The sequence below is a fragment of the Protopterus annectens genome, chromosome 9.part0 (genome assembly GCF_019279795.1).
Source record: "Protopterus annectens isolate FY-2018-M chromosome 9.part0, PAN1.0, whole genome shotgun sequence".
NCBI lineage: Eukaryota > Metazoa > Chordata > Ceratodontiformes > Protopteridae > Protopterus > Protopterus annectens.
In genome coordinates, this window is record NC_056743.1 from 1,718,815,640 (window position 1) to 1,718,835,159 (window position 19,520).

A 19,520-nucleotide genomic window follows, 5' to 3' on the forward strand; every position below is an offset into this window, starting at 1 on the left:
TGATGAGGAAATGCCACAAAGGAAAAAAATATCATTACCAAATATGCAAATGTAATCTGCTGTTACACTGAAGTGCTACTAAACTAGACAGTTCTGATTAAACCTCTATATAACTATTTGATGGATATATTGACAGACAGATACTTAAACAGATGGATAGAATTTGCAGAGAAAATCAGAAAACCTTCTGGGTCTTGCTGATGATAACCTGAATATCAAAATCAAACCAAATATACTAATGGGACCACCCCAAAAGAAATTTCAGTTCCAATGACAATGGTCATTAAAACATTAAAAAGCTTATCTATGAAGAAATGCTCTTTTTTGGAAACTTCATATAAACCACATGAAACAAACCACCCACAATCACAGAAACTACAATAATACATACACCTTCAAAAGAGACTTGAATAACCATTACATTAACAAGTTCCAAATCTCATATACAGTCCACATTCGCTCATCCTTCCTCTTTATTCCTGCTGTGGAACAGCATCCACAGCAGCAACACAGTGGTTTTGACATCACTCCCTTATTTCATACTAAAACAACTTACAAGACGCAGTCTGCTTATTCTCCTCTCTCATTCTTTATGGGACCAGCTGTTCACTCAAAATATTCTTTAACTGCTTTTAGCATTTCAGCTATTTGCAAATTGCACTTGCAGTCATGCTACAGATGAGTTCTTGGAATAACATAAATCTCTTCAGTGCATGCCATTAATGTATTCATGCACACGTAGTATACTTATTTACATACGTTATGTATTTATTTAATTATGTTCATCAGGGTAGAGCACTGATCATGTCTGACCAACTAAATGCTCAGTCTGGGTGGGCTGTAAAAAAACAGCAATTTAATAACAAATAAATGAGTAGAGAACTGGTGCAACTACAAGAGTACTAGAAAAGGCAACAATAAATACAAAATATAGCATGACCTAAAACTAGCTTAATCTTGAACAAACTATAAAGATTTAAAACTATGCTAAAGTTGAACATGAAATAAAAATAACATCCAACTACTCAAGTTGAAATAATAGAATGCATGTACGTATTTACATTATTAAACAATTAGTGCCAGAGATAGCTGAACACCATTAGGAGGAAAGCAGACACACTAGAGATATTGCAGAAGACAGTGACTTTAATTGGACAAATGTAAAATCAGTCTCTGACTTTAACAAACAGGAATCAGAAAGTAGTGACAACTGGAAAACAAAAAAGCAACTCAGAAGAACAGTCTTTGTCATGAAAATAATGTTTCAGTACAACAGTAGCTCCCGAAGCAAACATGAAAGGTACTGAAACAAAATTCAGAGCAAAAGATCTTACAGCTTCTTCTTCTTTCGGCTCTTCCCGGTTAGGGGTTGCTACAGTGGGTCATCTGTCCGCTCATGACTGGCAGTGGAGTTTTACGTTGTCCAGTTGCTAATCCGGCACCCAACCTTCCACAGAAGGCACAGACACTCGCACCTAGGGCCAATTTACAGTGTCCAATCCACCTACAGCATGTCTTTGGGATGTGGGAGGAAACCGGAGCACCTGGAGGAAACCCACATGACCACAGGGAGGACATGCAGACTCCGTACAGGAGGCAACCCAGCCGGGGATCAAACCAGAGAACCTCTTGCTGTGAGGCAGCAACGCTAACCGCTGCACCACCGTGACTGCCCCAGGCATAAGATCTTATAACAAACTTAAAAATCAGTACTGTTAGTGACACCAGGGGTAATGCTCAGCTAAAGGAATCAACTAAAAATGTAATGGTTTTTTTTTCTGATTTTCTCATCTCTTGTTCATCTGCAATTAGTGTTCTTCTCATGGCTTAGGAATGGGTGACTTTTTTATTTTTTGAATATAAAAGACAGAGAATGTCTTCTGCAGTGCGTTGGATCTTCAGACTTGCTGACTTCTCTTGAGAATGTAACAAAAAGGATAAAAGACCAGGAACAGCTTTTTCTTTTGAAATGTAATTGCTGTAGTCTCTAATACACTTAATGTCTTGCATATCACTAAGCCATACTGAGGTGGCAACAAAGGATGGAAGCAGACTTAGATGTGTACTGACAATTCCTTCTGTTGCTATGACAAGTAAAAACTGGTTCTACTATTTCTTTTTCTCCAGCAGAGCAACAGGACAATGATGTGATATGATGAACACTGGTGCTGGGGAGAAATATTGCATACAACTATCTGTGAAATCCTATGCTAGAAGAAGATGTTAATGTTGCCTTGTTTGTTGAAGTCACATTTGTGGGCACTAGTTATTAATTTATCTAACTTGTGACAGTTAAGGGCAACATTTCAATATTAAGAAACAGCTGAGAAACTTAAGGCATCTCAAACCTAGCTTTTTTTCAGTATGCATTCTGTTTCTACTGCTTTTTATTTTATTTTTCAATGTAAATTTTCATTTGTATCTGCACTATTATCATTATTTAAGTAAAGTTAATTTATTAACTTTTAAGATCTTGTATCTGTCATCCACTTATTTATTATATTTGTGCACTGCGTTTATCTGAGAAGATGGTAAGCATTATTTAAACTGCAAGATCCGATGTTGTTTATTTTCATCCAGTTCAACATATGGGTTGACAGATCCAATTGGAACTGACCTCTGCACCATCTCTGAAGCTACACGGATGCAGGGCTCTGACTCCTCCACTAGTAATAATTCTCTGTACCCTACCTTGGTACCTCATACCTCATTTGCTGCCTGAAGCATCAGATGTGCGCTTCAGATGTGGGCTATTCTAAACCAGAGTGTATCCTTTTTGGACACTGCAATTTTACAAACTCCTCTCCTGCTAAAAGACTAGTTTCTCCAGCTTTGTCTGTATTACAGTTGTTCTTTATTGTTTAGGCTAACTTGTTTTAAAAAAGTTCTTAGATGCACAGATTAGGTTTAGGTCTTGGTATACTGGTTACTTTCCTTTTTGTAATAGTTGATAGCTAGCTTTTTCATATTTTATTGGTGCGGTGTGTTTATGCGTGTGCATTCAGTCTCCATCACTTTGAGTTATATGTACTGTTATCTTTCTTTTTTTAATCAAAACACTGTCCCTAATGAACAAATTCATCCAGAAAGCAAGGAGGAAGGTCACAGTGATTATCATTGTGCCCTTCTGGCACTGGCAAACATGCTTCCTGTGGCTTCAAATAGTATATCCTTCATGGATTTTGGATCAGTATCCAAATCTTTTTACTCACCCTGCTGGATTACCTCCTCCAGACCAGAAATCCATGAAACTAACTGCTTGTTTTTTCCAGTTCTGACCTTAGAGATGCCAAGCTTCAAACATCGGTTAATCAAATAATCTCAGCCTCCCAAAAGCAATCCATAAAAAAGGTTTTATCTTAGCAAATGGAACAGATTTTCCATGTCAGCTATGTCAAAATGAATAGATCTCTGTTCTGTTCATTCCTTCCACACTGGAGTTTCTGTTTGAACTTTTTCATTCTAGTTCCAGTTTTTCCACTATCAAGGTGCAAATGGCGACAATTTCAGATTTCCATATAGGTCAAAAGGACACCTCTACAGCATCTTTAAAAGTGTCTAATGCCTTTTTGAGGGGAACATTCCTCCTAGGACCACCAATTAGAGACCCAGTACCTACATGGAATATTACTATTTTGCTTCAAGCATTAACTTAACCTCTCTGAACCAGAAGCTTTAGCAGATTTGAAGTCTTTCTCTTGGAAGACAAATTTTCTTGTGGCTGTTACTTCAGCCAGATGAATTTCAGAATTACAGGCCTTTTCTTGCAAACCCTCTTACTTGGTTTTCCACAAAGACAGAGTTTTCTTAAAGACTAATACATTCTTCATCCTTAAGTTTGCTTATGAAGTAAGTTTAAACCAGTCCATCTACCTACCAGTGTTTTTTTCTCAGATTCTCCATCAAAGATGAATATACTCTGTATATGTTCCCATAGAACAAAACACCTCTGGAAATCTGACTAATTGCTCATTGCATATTTTACACCCAAACAGGGCAAAGCAGTTTTTTAAGGTTACTCTTTCAAGATGGTTATCAGATTGTACTTCCTTTGTATACACTAAAAAGGCTTACCCCTACAATCAAACAGAACGCTCATTCCACAAGAGCAATAGCTACTTAGACAGCCTTCATGAAAAGACTTCTCACTGATAATTGTACTGCTGCAACTTAGTCAACAGTTCACACATTTGAATCTCATTATAAATTGGATGTTCCACCATTCTCAGCAATGTCCTTCCTTGATATCACCCAGGTAAAAACAGCTTGGGAATCTGTCCCATACGTTGAACTGGATGAAAGCAGACAACATCAGATATGCAAGTTATGTACGTACCATAATGGCAGATCCTTGTTGTATGATTTACATCCGGTTCAACCTCTCTCCCCTCTGTGCCTTTCCAGATTCTCATCTTTGGTTTCTGGTTACAGAATGGATCTCATGTGGATCCTGTATGTAAACAGTCCTATCAGACTGCAATCCCCTCCTAAATGATTTCAGATAAATCAGTGATCAACCTTTAACAAAGCTTATTATAGGTGGGTTCATAGGTAAGTACTATCTGCCCAAGGGCATTTATAAGCCTAGCCAGAGTGTGTTGGCTTTCGCCATCCCCTTAGATTAGTTCCCTGTGCCTCTGACCAGCAGAGCCATTAGTTCCCTGTGCCTCTGTCCAGCAGAGCCACTGCAGTGATCCCCGGGGTAAATTTTCTGTTTCCCATCCACCCGTCAAGGTTTCTCTTGAAGAGTGCTAGTGAGGGGCTCTGCCTGATGCAAATTGGAATCTTATTCCAAAGTATGGGGAGTCTCTGGGTCAGTAATCTATCCCTCCAGCATGTCCTATTTGATGTTGTGGTAAGGTTTATATCCCTAGTGCGTGCGGCTCTCAGGGATTTGTTTTTTATTAGATGGAGCATATCCATCAATTCTGGGTTGGACATGGCCTTGTATGTCAAGCAGAGATCACCTCTGAGTAAGTGGTACGCAACAGAGTACAGCTGGAGTTTCTTTAATCGGGCTGCATAGGTCATCTGTTTGAGGCCAGTAATCCTCTTGGTGAGGTACTTTTGTGGTATTTCCAGCTGTTGCAGGTGTCTTGTAAGGTACATCCCAAATGGGGTGTTGTATTCTATAATGGGTCTAATAAGTGATGAGTAGAGAGGCACAATAATCTCCTTTGTTCTGGATGTGAACCCTTTTGAGAATAGGTGGGGCACGTAGAAGGATTTTCTAACCACCTTGGCAATATGATTATCAAAGGTGAGATTGCTATCTACTTGGGTTCCCAGATCCCTTATTACTTTTTCTGTATTTAGGGGACTACCACGTATGTGGTAGTTTGCAGGTACTTTGTTTTTTCCAAAGGGGATGACTATGCACTTTTTGGCATTCAGCTTGAGGCCATGATTTTGACACCAGGTATCCGTCTCAGTGAGACCCTTCTGGAGGGTGTATGTATCAGCCGGAGAGTAAATTATGGCCCTTAGTTTGCAGTCATCTGCGAACTTGGTCAGCCAAAGTCCTCCTGTGCTTGCCTGTACCTCTGAGAAGTACATACCGAACAGGAGGGGTCATAGGACTGAGCCCTGGGGAACCCCACTTGTAACCGGTTTATAGTCAGACCTAGAGTCTGCAACTCTCACCGTGTGGGTTCTGCCCATGACCCAATTTGCAACCCATCTCGTGATGTAAGGGTTAATGTTCAGGTTGGTGAGTCCGTCTAAAATACCAGAATGGGGAATGGTGTCAAAAGCCTTTGCGAGGTCTAGGTAGGCTTTGTGGACCTCCTTACCCTCATCTAATGCCTTGGTAACTGTCTCAAAGAAGTCCACCAGGTTTAACAGGCATGATCTGCCCTTAACAAAGCCAAACTGGGTGGGGTCCAAAGTTTGGAGGCTCCCAATGTCTCTGTTAATGAGTTCCATGATGATGCGCTCCATAGGCTTGCAGACCAGGCCAGTCAGGCTTATAGGGTGATAGTTCCCAGAGTCCGTTGTGGCGCCTCCTTTGTGGAGTGTGACAACTGTTGCTGTGCACCACTATGGGTAAGTAACCTGTACAGACGCTGAGTTTGAACATTGTGTTTAGGTGGGGGGGTTAGTTCACTTTGGAGCTCTTGTAAGACACAGCCTGGGACACCATCCGGTCCCATTGAGGCTGTGTTTTTGGCTTTGGATAGGGCTGTTTTAACCTGTGTGTCGGTGATTGCTGGGGCCTTACATTCTTCTGGTATGGTTATGGCCCCTTTAGGGGGTGAGAGGGGTGTGAAGTTTGCACTGAACCTGTCTGCCAAAATGTTGGCAATATTGGTCGATTCAGTGTATTTTGTGCCATTCTGCACCAACTCAGGGCAGATCTGAGAGTTTCCACTTAGGTTCTTGACATAGCTAAAGAACGCTTTGTGGTTATCTTTGGAGTCCTTGGCAATTTTTCTTTCAAAGCTAGCCTTGGATGATTTAATGCGGGATCGTAGTTTCTTGCTGCTACTGATCAGGGATGTCTTTCCTTCTAGGGATTTTGCTCTTATCTTTACTAGTTTCCTCCTTCTATTGTAGAGCCTGTTTATGGCAAGGGTCCACTGCTACTGATCAGGGATGTCTTTCCTTCTAGGGATTTTGCTCTTATCTTTACTAGTTTCCTCCTTCTATTGTAGAGCCTGTTTATGGCAAGGGTCCACCAGACTGGTTTCCTTTTCTTGGAGGAGTGAGTCTTGGTTTTACTTGGGATAGCACGATCCATGCATTCTTGCAGATGATCGTAGAGTGCCTTTGTATAGATTTCAGCAGCTTGGACAACCTTGTCCATTGGCATGGGGGCTGTGAAAATTTCCAACTCGGTCTTAAGCAATGTGAAGTTTGCTTTTGAAAAGTTTTTCACGGTGGTTTCCTTGATTGGGGTTGGGGGTGGAATGTGAATATCCAGAGTGATTAGTCTATGGTCTGATCTAACCAGTGAGGGGTTGACGTCAGGTGTAGAACACCAGTCGCCCATGTTGGTGATGACAAGGTCCAATATGTTGTTCCCTCTGGTGGGGGTGTTGACCAGTTGAACCAGGGCGTTCGAGTTTATAAATTCTAAGAAGTACTGGGCAAAGGAGTTAATACTTGAGTAGTTCTCCCAGTTAATGTTTGGGTAGTTGAAATCACCCAGTATTAGGGTGTTTGGTAGGACCTTCATATTTCCCAGTGTCTCCAGAAATGCGGAATGGGGGTCCTGGGTCATGGCGAATGATCTGTAGCAAGCTACAATTTGGATTGCAGTTTTGCCCATTGTTAGTTGCACTTGCATGATCTCTGATGCATCGTGCTGCACCACTAACCTGGAGGTGTGAGTATCCTTGATGAATATGGATACACCCCCACCTTTTGTGTTTCAGTCTGGGTTCTGTGGCCGAAAGGTATGGTATGAGTTATAGCCTAGTAGTGCTGGGGTGCTCTCTGGAGCCTTAAACCAGGTTTCTGTTACTGCACAGACATCCATGTTCTCCATACTAATGAGTGCCCCGACTGCGTGCATTTTGAGGTTTAGACTTCTGGCGTTGAGTTTGGATTGCAGTTTTGCCCATTGTTAGTTGCACTTGCAGGATCTCTTAGTTTTTGGCTACTTATGCTATTTACGGTGGTGGGTTTGTCTTATGAGCCTTGCCTAAAAAAGGCACTATGGGGCTGGCAAGAGCCTTTGCCAGTATTCAAAAGCCTAAGGGTGACAGGTGCAAGCCATCTCTTGCGAAGCAACGTGGCTTGTCGAGCATGTCATCCCAGGCAGACAGATACTGGATACCCTTTGAATGACACCAGAAACTTAGACAATTGTTGAAGATGATCATTTTTTCTTTATACTGTGGCATCAATCTTGGTGAGGGCCGGATGCTACTCATGGTCAGGCTCATACCTGCCTGGGCTACATGATCAGAGTGCTCTTCCATGTCTCTTTTCATGTAGTCCAGGGAGATACGTCTCAGGTCATTCACACCATGTACAATGACAGAGTTGTATTTGTACTTGTTCTGGAGTGACCTGAGTGCTTGTGTTATATGGCGGACACTGGTGCCCGACAGGCAGCTAACTGTAACCTTCTCCTTGTCCAGCCTAGTTAGTGGGACATCAGTGTACCTAACTATAGAGTCGCCTATCACTAGTGTGTTGGGTATGTTATTTTGTCTTAAGGGCTGTGATTGCGTGGCAGACTGATTATGTGAAGTATGTGTTTCATGGTTGTTGATGGGTTGTGGAGGTTGCTTGGATGTCTGCTTTGGAGGTCTCTGTTGGTTTTGCAGATTTTTATTTAGAGCCTCTGAGTATGTTTTTGTGTATTTATGTGTGTTATTTGCCTGTGTTGGTTTGGTAGGTCTATGTGAGACTGGTGGTGTGTTGCAAGTACTACCCTTCTCCTCTTGACGGTCAGTTACAGTCTGGGGTTGACAGAGCTCTGCCTCCAGTCTGGCTGTATAATTGCATCTCTTACATATATTAGTGTTTGGTGGTAGGAGGAGAGGGTTGTCAGTGTACATGAGGTAGTTGTAACATTGCCTCAAAATGCCCAGATTCACCAGTTGGACTAGAGAGTACACCGGAAACTGCCCTTTGGATATGCCTGAATAGGAAGAGTGAGCTGTTTTTCTGATTGACTGGTGGGGACGAATAGAGTCTTGTCCTTCTGGACAGTATAAGGGGTGCTAGTGCTAGGGGTATTTAGCGCTTGTTATGAGTTTTAAGCAAGTGCTGGGCTGTAAAATGAATGGTTTGAGTGCGAAAGTTGGAGGTTTGTCTAGTTCCAAGGGAAAAACTGAAGAGTAGACTTCGTGGAGTTGGGAATAGTTTAACCCTAGCTAACCGGCGCTGCCCGGCATGCAAAACTGCGCAAATGCGTTTTTTATGTCAGAAAGATTAAAGAGATAGAAATTAGCCCAAAATGGCCAATAAAACTACAGTTTCTGGGCAGAAACCACTCCTCCAATGGCAGGTAGGCTGTTCAGAGCTCCCCAATTTCACTGGTGAACAAAGAGACTTCCTTTTTGCCCAAGTAAGGTATGGCCAAACACAGAAGCTTAAACACAGTCCAGGTATCAGCAGGTATCTGAAACTGGACTTTTCTAGCTTAGTAAGGCGGGGCAAAATAGATCTGCGGTACCAAGGCAGAGTGCAGGGAATTATGGGTAGGGGAGGAGTCAGAGCCCTGTATCAAGTGAAGCTTCAGAAATGGTGCCAAGGTCGGATCCAATAACCTATACATTAAACCGGACAAAAATCAGACAGCATGGATCTATCATTATGATAATACATAATTTTCGTTTAATAAGATTTGTGGTACACAACTCCCATTAGACTACTTAGGCCTACTACCAGTGAAAAAGACTATTTGGTGCATTTATATTGGACTTAATTTAGAGCCACTGGGCTTCTGCCCTTAACCCAGAGTGGTGGCAGTAGTATCATGTCAGGAAGAGAGTTGTAGGGATTTGGAGAATTCTGCCAGCCTTCACTGGGAATTGTGTGCAAAATATTACTTTGTGTGAAATGTACAGTGAAGACATCATTTCACAGAAAGATCAGTGAGAAATGTGATTGGGGATGCTTGACTAAAGACTCAGGCCTGTATGCAGTCTAGTCTGTATGTGGAAGTTGGCAGCACAGCCCATACCCAGGACAGCAGTGCTTATTCCCTTTATACTCTTAGGGTCAGGTTGTATTTTTGTAAATTAATTATGAAAACAGACTTATGTTCACTTTCTTGCTATTACTTCACCCTTGGTTGGCAAAGGACTCAAACCCCACTGGTGCCAGCCATCTTGATGTCACAATGGGCAGCATCCTGCCATCTGGGTGTCACAGTGATGGCACTGTTCACATCCCCCCCATCACATTTGTGACAGTAGTGTTATATCTCTTTCACTGTGCTCACAAGAAAGTCTTCAGCAAAATTATGTGCAATAATCAATTTAAAATGCCTCTCCTTGCCCGAGCTCATACTAGTGAAATTAGCAAAATATGACATGGTTCTTTTATCAGGTAAGCAAAGTCTCTTCTTCTTTTGCTTCTTTTGGCTGCTCCCGTCAAGGGTCACCACAGCAGATCAACTGTTTGCATTTCTTCCTGTCCTCTGCATCTTGCTCTGTTACACCAACCACCTGCATGTCCTCTCTCACCACAACCATAAACCTCATCTTAGGCCTTCCTCTTTTCCTGTTACCTTGCAGCTTCATCCTTAGCATCTTTTTCCCAGTATACTCTGCAACCCTCCTCAACACATGTCCAAACCAACGTAATCTTGCCTCTCTGGCTTTGTCTCCAAACTTTCCAACCTGAGCTGACCCTCTAATATACTTATTCCTAATCCTGTCCATCCTTGTCACACCCAGTGCAAATCTTAACATCTTCAACTCTGCCATGTCAAGCTCTGACTCCTGCCTTTTTGTCAGTGCCACTGTCTCCAACCCATATAACATAGCTGGTCTCACTGCCCTCTTGTAGACCTTCCCTTTCACTATTACTGGTACTTGTCTGTCACAAATCACTCCTGACACTATTCTCCACCCACTCCATCCTGCCTGTACTCTTTTCTTCACCTCTCTTCCACACTCACCATTACTCTGAACTGCTGATCCCAAGTATTTAAACTCATCTACCTTCGCCACTTCTACTACCTGCATCCTCACCATTCCTCTATCCTCCCTCTCATTCACACAGATAAATTCTGTCTTAGTCCTGCTGACCTTCATTCCTCTTCTCCCTAGAGCATACCTCCACCTCTCCAGGGTCTCCTCCACCTGTTCCCTAATCTCACTACAGATCACAATGTCATCTGCAAACATCATAGTCCATGGGGACTCCTGTCTGATCACGTCTGTCAACCTGTCCATCACCATTACAGATAAGAAAGGGCTCAGAGCTGAATCTTGATGTAATCCCACCTCCACCTTAAACACATCCGTCACTCCCACCACAGACCTCACCGCTATCACACTACCCTCGTACATATCCTGTACCACTCTTACATACTTCTCTGACACTCACGACTTCCTCATACAATACCACAACTCCTCTCTAGGAACCCTGTCATATGCTTTCTCTAAATCCACAAAGACACAATGCAGCTCCTTCTGAAAGTCTCTTAAGTAGTATATTTCTGAATGAATAAACCAAATGTCTCCGGCACACAAACTCTTCCCAATACATTTATAGTAAAACGCTCTGGGTTCCCCCTACCAGATCTTCCAATGGCAGTACCAAAACTCAAAGCCAATATTCCTCTAAAAGAGCAAACTACCAAGTCTTGGTGAGTCTCTCCTTTATTAAATACTCCTCTGCACTCATGAACAAGCAAATTCAACCATACTGAAAATTCATCGGACTGATAAGGTACCTCACATTACCTAGTTGCAGATATTTTACTTAAAGAAAGCCAGACTCTATTCCTGGCTTCTGTGCATTCATCTATATTACAATTCTGTTATCCCAGCTTTCAGATACTCCACTTAAATGTAATCCTAGCACTGGTTAACTAGATGACCCCACCTATGCCTACCAATACCATCCACTACTAGGCTTTACAAAAGCAACCGTCATGATATGTTACAATATGTTAACCCAAACCACAAACTGTAATGTTACTCATTTTTGGCATCATCCCTTCTTCAACAAAAACAGGGTACAGAGTTTGATTCTCACCTTTGGAAGGGGGATTGGCTAGGCTTAAAATGGCTCATAAGGGCAGAGAGTCTAATACTTATCTATGAATGAATGAACTTTTGCTTTATTCAACAGATTAATATTATGTCAGTGCTTGATTTAGCATATCTTATACCTTGCTACTTCATTTTGCATACATTACTGATGCTAATGTATTTAACACACTGCTGTAATCTTCCTCATTGTTTATGCATCTACAAAAACTGCTAGGAGGTTGATGTAATACTCTGTTTCCAATTTGCCCCAGTTTGTACCTACTGGTCCTTTTATACAAAAAGCCTCCACTGAAAATTGGCCACAATCCAGATGGACGTCCCAAACACCAAAACATACATAAACCAATAAACTTCTCCGCACAATGCACTCTAACCTTTTGCAGGTAGAAGAAGGCATAGGCATTTGCAGTACAGCTGTGCTGACGAGTATTTAACAGAATGCTAACTTATATATCATAGTAATTCACATACTGAAGTTTCATTTTTACTATCACTACTTTTTTCCACTTGCTATTCTTTGATAGTTTACTTTACCCCATAGCAGTCATGAAGTAGTCCTTTATTGCCATTAATCTGATGTAATTTTCCTAGAATATCACTCTGATGTCCATCAGATCATCATCTAACTTCTGAAATCATTTTAATTTCTTTGAATTAATCCAGGACCTTCACTAAAGTCATAACATAGCTGCGAAGGAATCATAAAGTCAATTTAGACCATCCAAGGAAGCACATACCTTAACTCTGTCAAAATTATGTTTTGTACTGCTGCTTTGCAATTGGACTCTACCTGCTTGAACTCAACCAGAAGATGGTTCCACTTCAGAGCTATTATTTTGCATTACTCATTTATGACATCCACATTATGCAGCCTCACTTCCAAATCAGCTTTCGGTCTTAGTTTATCATATTTCTGTAAGTGCACCCTTCTCCGTTCTTTATCTCCTCTTTGTCCATAATAGTCTTAAACATTTAAATGTAAGGCTCATTAATCTCTTCCTGCAATATCACACAGCTTAGTCATTTGATTCTGTAGGCTGCCGATGCACCAACATGAACAAAGACCTTGCTTTGGGTCCTTACCTGCACTTTGGATAGTGGGATCACCATTTTCATTTTTCAATGTGCAACTATTCTTTATGTCACGTGCTTCCTCATTATTACTCCCAAATATGTCTTCTTCCTTAAATTCCTCCAAATACAAGTCCACAAAGATCTTTATTCTTCATGAATAATTCTATTTCTTTTCAAGAAATCACTGCTAATACATATATGTCCTTTGTGGCAACTTTTCTGCAAATCCCTTTTTATGTTACTGAGCCCTCATCTTTACGATACTCTTTCTGTTGTATAGTGTTGTGCTACTGTAATGCAAATATGCAAATCATACAATCAGGCATGCTGGAATATCATTAATGAAGAAAACAACTTCTTAAAAGCAAATCTTTGTGGATGACTGTCCAAGTCCTCTGGAATAGTCCAGTTTCCCCATGAACTCTGTTTTCAGCTGGACAAATTTAGATCAAGTCTATCACCCTGAGTCTCGCTTACAGTATACTCTGCTTTCCAGACTGAAACACAAAAGAAAGGAAAAGATGCATTTCCTCTCCAAAATGTGACTAAACTCAAGCAGGATCCTGTATGTAGTCCTGGTTTCTATGATCCCAGACAGTTAACTCCTGAATGTCAATCTGCGCTTGCAGCTTTGGCCTTTCACTTGCAAAAGGCACTAAAACTAACTTCTGTATAATAACCCATCAAGTACATCATGACTGGAGCATACTGAAAGCATCTATATATATATATATATATATATATATATATACTTAACTTGTCAAACTTGTTAGTGGTACCTTCCCCACTTTAGGCAGATAATGATGCAAATAAATGTGTCTGTATACACTCACTACAAAAAAGATGAAAAGGTGGATAGCTTCCTAATCTGCCTATACTTATGGTCAAATCTCCTCAACTAAAGGCCAAAGGGTAGTCCACATAAACATGTAAATGTCTTATCAAAGTGCTTGACTGTACAAAATTGACAAACATATTTTGGAAACCTGGCTCTAACTTGATTTTGAACCAAGATGAAGTGTGTGTGACTGTTCCCAACAGAGGAGTCATCACTCTGGGTTGACTAGTTTCATAGGCATACAGCCCAAATGTACCCCAAGGGCTATTTTGCCTTAGAGGTTATTTTAAGGGGTGTGTGTTAGTAAGGGCATGATTTAATGGCTACTTCTGTCAATCAAAGACATAGGTATCAGACCAGGGGTGAATTTCCAATTACCTATTCACTGGTCCAAGTTATGACTGAATAGGGTTAATGAAGGGCTCTGCTTCACATACATGGGAAGCCTATTTCAGAGAATGGGAATTCTCTGACATAAATACATAATACCTCCAAAATGTCCTATTTAAATTCCAAACAAAGTTTAAATGCTTGGATCTAGCAGTTCTGATGTTGGTCATTATTCAAATATGCAAAAAGTCCATCAAGGCAGGATCCAAGGAAGCCTTATGTGGCAGATATAAATAGTCTCTCAGCAGTTTGCAGGAAACAGAGCATAGGGATAGAGCTTTGAAATAATCTGCACAGGATATTGTGTTTATGCCTTATATTCTTTTTGTGAATAATCTATGTGGACATTTCAGTTGTTGCATGTGCCTGTTCAGGTACATGCCGACGGGAGAATTACATAGGTCTGATGAGGGCCGAGTACAGTGGCACTATGATTTCCCTGGATCTAGATACCATGCCCTTACTTATTAGATGAGTGACACAGGGTGATTTACTTACTACCTTTTGATCAAATGCAAGGTTACTATCTACATGAGTCCTCAAACCCCTGACTACTCAGTCTACTTTCAGGGGTGTTTTACTGATGAGGTAGTTTCCATAGTGGCAGACTTCCCAAAAAGTACTATTATGCATTTCTTGGCAATGAGTTTTAAGCCATGGCTTTAGCACCAGTCATCAGTCTGTGTTGGACCTTCCTGTAAAATATTAGTATCTTGGGGGCTTTCTATGATTGCTCTCAACTTGCAATCATCTGCAAACTTGGTAAGCCACCGGCCCTTGGCAATGGCACTGACTTCTGAGAAACAGACACCAAAGAGTAGATGACCCAGCACAGAGTCCTGGGAGACTCACTGGTGACCAACCTCTTTGTGGAGGTGGTCTTTCCAATCCTAAACTCTTGGGTCCTTTCTGTGAGCCAGTGGGCTTTTCAGTGGGTTTTATGGAGGTTAATGTTTAATTCCATGAGTTTGTTTGCAATGCCTTAGTGGGGTATTGTATCAAATGCCTTAACCAGGTCAAGGTAGGCAGCATGCACCATTTTGCCCTCAGCCATTGCCTTGGTGACCCTTCTCAAAGAAGTCCACTGAGTTCAGTAGACATGAGCTGCCTTTGAGAAAGCCAAACTGTATAGGGTCAAGTGTCTGAAGCTTTCCTATGTCACTGTTAATCCTTTCCATGACAATTCTTTCCACAGCTTTTCATATGAGACTAGTCAGACTAATGGGTCTGTAGTTTCCAGGATCAGTTGATGGCACACCCGTGTGCACAGGGATGACCTTTGCTGTTCCCCATTCACATTGCATGAAACCTGTTTGGAGGCTATGGTTGAACAGTGACTCCAGTGGCCCTGACAGGTCATATTCTAGGCTACTCAGGAGACATCCTGGGATATTAGTGGGGTCCATTAAAGCTGTAGTTTTGGCCTTAGAGAGCACCCTTTAAGACCTGCTCACGGCATTTTCTTATGGAGGTGGGCTGGAGGTGAGGGAGGGATAAGTTGGAAATGAATTTCTCAGCCAAAAGATTTGTTACAGCCACTGGTTGTGTGAATGTGGACCCACTTAGCAGCAGTTTGAAGCACTGTTATCTGCTGCTTTTGAAGTTTCAGACATAGGTAAAGAAGGTCTTATGGTTGTCATTGGCCTGGGACACTAAATTTAACTCAAAATTAGCTTTGTTGGACTAAATTATTCCTCTTAGTTGTGTATTCAGTTTGATGAGAGAGTTTTTATCATTTTTGGTGTTATACTTCCTAATTTTAGCTATGACAATTTTTCTTTTGTTGTATTTGGATTCCACCATGGTGGTTTATTTTTGAGTTAATTTTGGGGTTACTTCTGGTAGGCACAAACATCTCGATGCAGTCACTGACGTGGTTGTACACAGCGTCTGTGAATAATTCCGCATAGACTGTTCTGCTGTCTAAGTTTGGAGGGGCTGGAAATTTTCATTGGGTATCACTTAATAAGTTTACTTTGGAGTAGTTCTTAACTGTGACAGGGTTTTCTGGGGTTACAGAATCAATATTTATTTTGAAGTGCTTTGTGGTGTGTTCTCCCATTTTTGTGAATACCAAGTCCAATATGTTTGTAGCTCTTCATATACAATCTCGTCCAGGTTGAAGTCTAGGAATCTCTGCAACTGCAAATTTGAGGTTATGTAGAATTCCCAGTTTATAGACAAATAATTAAAGTCCTCCATGGGTATGGTATTTAGCTGAATGGTGAGTGTCTCCAATAGGTTTAATTATGAGCTATGGGTTTTACTGGGTACAGAGGTTGAACAGAAGTTTGCTAGGATATTGTATGGGACTTTGTCAATGGTAATCTGGATGTGGAGGAACTCCGGAGCTTCAACCTGTTTAACCAACACAGAAGTATGCTTGTTACTGATGTAGATAGAGGCACCTCTGCCTTTAGCCCCTGCCCGCGCAGTTGTAGGTATAAATGTGTGGAAGGCATTGAAGCCTTGTACTGCTGGGGTAATCTCTGTGGTTTAAACACCATGTCTCGGTAACTGCAAAGATGTCTGCATTCTCCAGGGTGAGGAGAGCTTGGATGGAGTACAGCTTCTTATTTAGACACCTTTAGATTTCCTTAGGTATTTTTTGCTATGTTGGAAGTTTTGCAAATTTGGCATTGCCTAAAAAGAGCTCTATGGGGGAAGATGATGTTTTAGCCAATATTTAAAAGCCTATTGAGGACAGGTGTAGACCATCCTTGGCAAAGTAATGTGGTTTGTTCACCATGTCTTCCCAAGCTGACACATACTGTTATATCCCTAGAATGACACCATATATTAAGCAAATTATTAAAGTCATTCATCTTCTGTTCATATTGTGCATCATCCTTTGTGAAGGTAGAATGCTGCTCGGTGTTAGGTACATTCCAGCCTTTGGCACACAGCCCAGAGCTCCATCATGTCAATTTTCATACAGTGTAGGGAGGTACATCTCAGGTCATTTACACCTACGTGGACTATGACTAAATCACACTGGTACCTGTGGTGCAATGACTAGAGTACATTTACAACTTGGTGGATTCTGGCCCTTGATATGCATCTAACCTTTATTTTCTCTTTGTTCAGCCTGGTGACTAGAGCCCTAGGTAGTGTACTGGCTTGATTATGGACTTGATAACTGAGGCTCCATTGGGTGTGGCTGTATGTACTTGTAACAGATGTTGTTACTATTAAGCGCTTTTGAGTTTGAGGAGGATAATTTTTGCAGGTGGAATGTCTGGGAAGTCTTTTAGGTTTGGGAAAATAGCAATTAAGTGCCTCAGCATAAGTAGGTCTATGTGTAGGGTGCATACTATGTGTGGTGAGTATAGTGTGCGTTTCTGACAACCAGATTGTTATTCTGAGTGCTTTGATGTTTTTTGTTTTGCTTCCAGGAACCTTGTGTATATATGCATCTCTCACATAATATGCTTTGTTTATCTGAGGATAAAATGGTTGCCAGTGAGCATTAGACAATTGTTACACTGTCCCAAGATACTCATATTCACCAAACTTGCTGCTGAGAAATTGGGAAAGTGCATATGCATGACATCAGGTCCTTTACTGGGTGAGCTGCAAGGTGTGGTATAGGAGGAGATAACAGTGGGATGAATAAGGGTGCTTTTGGGACTTGAAACTACAGCAGACAAGAAAAAGGATGGGTAGCATGTGCTTGTTTAATTCAGAGGCTCCTTGCAGTCAGTTTCGTTTTCCCTGCTCTTGCCTCAGCAAGTAAATAGTTAATTTGCTTTGCTGATCTAGAAACCTATACAATTAATCTGCCTGGATGTGATCTGTATTTGTGTGGCATCAGAATTAGATACATTTCTTTCACATCTGCATCATCACTGAGGATATGCAACTTTAAGTTAAACTGGCTGCATTGAGCCTAAGAGGCTTACAAGATTTTCCTAAAATAGCAAACTTTTACCTAAACATTGAGCCCCATTTATCAAACATATAAGATTACTGACTTTCAGTGATACCGGATGTAAAAATAAATAAATAAATAAATAAAATTAAATAAAAAAAGAAACGATTTCTCAACAAGAAGCATTTCTTTATGCCATTACTGATCACTTTTTTAAAGCAATTCTTCTCAACCTGTGCATCTTCCACTCTGCCTCACCTTCTATATCAACTACTGCATCAGGACACCCAAATGAGATCCCTTACTACAATTTATTTGAAGACAGTGGGATAACTGGATGATATATACACAGTAAGCCCACATGGATGGTTTTGTGGTAGATACTTTTTTAGTAACAGATATGCAATATACAGCCTTTCTACTGACATCCTCTGGAATAACTGGATATTACGCCAGTTAGCTCCAACTTTTTTTTATTTCACTTTGGATCTGTTTATTTCTATATATTCCCCCTCTGCCATGCCAAACATCAAGCCTTCCCCAGTTAGACTAGCCCATTTGTTCTACAGTGGTGATGATGACCGCCATCCTTCAGATCCACTAGGGTCACAGCCATCCAACAATGTGGCCATCATACCAGCTGGCATTTTGTGTTCTCACTGGCATCTCAGCAATGACTGCTAACTAACCTACCCCACTAAATGGGTGGTGAAGTTGAGCTAGTCATGTCAAAGAGGGAACCCACAACTCACCATCTGAATAGGCTCTCACATCCACATTCAGCAATAACAGCTACCAGCAATACAGATGCTTGGTTGGCTGAAGGCCTGCCCACACAACACTTACTCTGCCTCATTCCTTCTCTGAGACTACATGCATAATGTATGGATCTTGCTCTGCCCCTGCTCTTCCCCCAGAGGCATACCCATCCTACCCTACCCACACCATCAAGTGCCCAATCCACTAATCAAACTTGGACCATCTGGGCCACAATGCAAAATAGTACTTAAAATCTGTTTAGCAGGATAGCTCGACTGGGCAGTGACCCACTTTCAATGAAGGCCCAGGGAGGAAAACTAGTCTACAGAAGGAGGTTACATAATAAAAACAGTGTTAGGTGTTCCTGTAAAAGGGTTTTTGTTTGTTTTTCATATCAAGTATCACTGAAAGTACATGATCTTATATTAGGTTTGGTAAATGAGGCTCCAAGATTGTGCAGCAGTGTAAAAGAATGTAACATTACAAGGAACTCATTTGGACAGGCACACTGCATAAGAAGAACAGGCAAACAACAGGTGCTGAAACAGTTAAATGGCAGTCAGATAGATAACAGTTTCACTTTCAAATGGAAGAGAGAAGCTGCCTGAGCTGGGATTTGACAGCAGCATAAACAGGCAGTGTGTTCCATAGCTTAGAGACCATGCTAGAGAAGTGTGTGCCACCATACTTGTTGTGGGAGTGTAGTTGGGGCAGTTAAGGAGCTTGCTAATCTCTCTTAGAGGACCATTGTCAGCATATCAGTTGAATGGTGTGGTGGGCACTTGTTTTGCTTGTAAAGGAATGAGTGCAATGGTTAGTTTATAGACAGGGACAATGTGCTTTGGAAGTCAAGCCAGTTGATGGATTTGAGTGATATAAATTGGTGAGTTTCTGAGTGTGGCTG

The 19,520-nt window shown here is 41.3% G+C and overlaps 1 protein-coding gene across 1 annotated transcript in view; it reads right to left on the reverse strand.

Moving 5' to 3' along the window:
• Positions 1 to 19,520, reverse strand: part of LOC122812231 (serine/threonine-protein kinase N1-like) — a 2,446,550-nt gene that overhangs the window by 285,672 nt on the left and 2,141,358 nt on the right. The gene's annotated exons all lie outside the window — the stretch shown is intronic.